Source organism: Octopus bimaculoides, chromosome 22 (assembly GCF_001194135.2).
Source record: "Octopus bimaculoides isolate UCB-OBI-ISO-001 chromosome 22, ASM119413v2, whole genome shotgun sequence".
Classification (NCBI taxonomy): Eukaryota; Metazoa; Mollusca; class Cephalopoda; order Octopoda; family Octopodidae; genus Octopus; species Octopus bimaculoides.
The window spans coordinates 16,849,593-16,852,092 of record NC_069002.1 but is presented as its reverse complement, the minus strand read 5'-3'; positions in this window follow the sequence as shown (position 1 = coordinate 16,852,092).

Here is a 2,500-nt window from a genome sequence, read left to right as displayed (position 1 = left end):
CCCTTCGGCAACATCTTTTGATCACCAAGTGTTGAAGTGCGTCCATTGATCAAGTTTGCATAGAAGAGGCTGATAACATCATGAGACATGGAAAGCAGCTCCTCGAGCTGCTTTCGTTGTCTGAAGACGTATCATTAGATGAAAGGATGAGCATTTATCAACAGAAGACCATGTATGGATAAGTTAGTAGAAAGCTCCGGGATAATAGTAACATTGATCATCAAAGCAGTCTACCATGGACCAACAATCGGATTACTAACTCCCACTTTGAAGGTTATGCGTTTGCAATCCAGGAACAGGAAATATCAATCAAATACTTGATCCACAAAATTGACAGAGACGCAGGAAAAGCAGCAAAATGTGATAACCGATGCAAACTTTCTAGAGTTAACTCCGAAGATATCTCTCACATCATAAGCAGTTGTCCAAAAATGTCATCAAGGCATTAGCTGCCAATGAGACATGATGTTGTAGCTAAGAGACTGTATAATGAGTTCCGTCGGAAGGATAACCCCCGAGACCAAAGAAATAAGAACCCACAATATGGTAGAAGCCATAGCCACTCATAATAAAAAGGAGTACTGACGGTATGTCCCAGTGAAAACCTCAATAAAATGTAAGGATAATCGACCTGACATAGTGATTTGAGATTGAGAAGAGAAACTGAAGACTTGCGGAAATCTGCTGCCCAGCAGATGTTAACATGAAGCTAAAGTTCAGCGAAAAAGAGAATACCTATACAATTGAGAAATCAACAGTTTCTCTATCCAGATTACATGTTCAGGTGTATACCTGTAATTTTTGGAACACTGGAATATGTAACACACTGCCTAAGTACCAATCTTGAGAAATTAGGCTTCTTAAAACCAGAAAGGAGAAAGCTGATTCGAAGACTACTGATTCAAGCCATCACTGAAACTGTAAAAATCTGTAAAACTTACCAGTTTATCATTTAAGTATATATGAGCATGTCTAGACATGCAACTTTTTGCATGAGAATACATACATTAAACAAAACATACAAATCTGCACATATACATACATATACATATACAGAAATGCCCCGACGATGTAGTTGAAATTCCAAGTTTAATGTTTGATAGCTGATGTTTGCGGAGACTACATACTGGAAAGGGGAAAGGGGCTATGTGTAATTTCGGTGTTGTCTCTAGTGGAATGTGCGATGTACATTATTGAAATGAGAGGGTCTTCAACTCCTTAAGTTGTGTTGAGTCTATCAGTGTGACATTACCGAATCAACAAGGGAGTTTACTATTTGTGTGTCGGCTGATCTGCTACAATAAATCTCTCTCAAATCTCATCTTTATTGTCTTATACTAGGTGAGAATATATTAGATAATGTAGTCCTTAAATGCCCCTTAAAGAGACGATAGGTTCGTGGTAAAGAGGAGTATTTGATCAGAGATTTGCTCAATCAAGTTTGAACTTTGATTAAACAACAATCTCGGCAAGCTATGCAAATAAAAAGAGATTAGACGAATTAACAGTACAACAGACTTAGTTTACCTGGTCTTAGTCTTGTCATCTTCGTCTCTTTTCTTTACTAATATCAAAAGTAGCCTTTTCTTACTCAGAGAGGTTTCCGATTTTCAAGAGAGGAACTGTCCAGTATTTCGACCCCAGAACTGGACTAGTACGCTATATTATTTGTCTTGAAAAGATGAAAGTCGAAGTTGACCTCGGCGTAATTTGAACTCGGAATATGAACGGTCTGCACAAAGACAGAATCTTTACGATTTGTTATCGACTGCTATTTTCTTAAATAATAAGTGACCCTCACCTAATTCCATGAGAAAGGGTCGTAAGAAAATTTGTCATAAAATAAATAAATTGTAAATAAATAAATAAATAAAATTTTAAAAGATTAGCTGTTTTCTTAAAATGGCAACTTCATCAACAAACCTACTAATGAGAGAAAGGTAATTTCTTTAAAATGAGTTATCTAGCTTACAGTTTATTCGTGTGCCTTCTTTGCGGTGAAATTTCCGAAGGTAAATTTTCGCACGGCAAAAATGTTTATGGTGAATTTTCTCGACACGATCAAAATGTATTCAACAGTTAGAAAAGTTATTTTCACCGATTTGAAAAAGGATACGCATTCAAAATATATAATCTAATTAATGGACAATGAAAATATCGGCTACACAACAGAAGCGTCTTTTCTGTTCTTTGTCACTCGTTGTTGTTTTTGTTGTTTTAGCTTCAGGTCAGCTTCTAGAAGACCGCTAATAATCATCTCTTGCGCTTTTCTGCAAGAGCAGTAGACTCAATCTGTGGCCAAATTTAACACGACGGACCCTTAGATATTGTCTTTAGATTCTATCCAGTTCGAAGCAATCAAACCAGTTTCAGGGGATCCTGAAAAAATAAATGTTGCGAGTGTTAATCTTCCTTTTCCTGAAACATACATACATACATACATACATACATACATACACACACACACACACACACACACACACACACACACACACACACA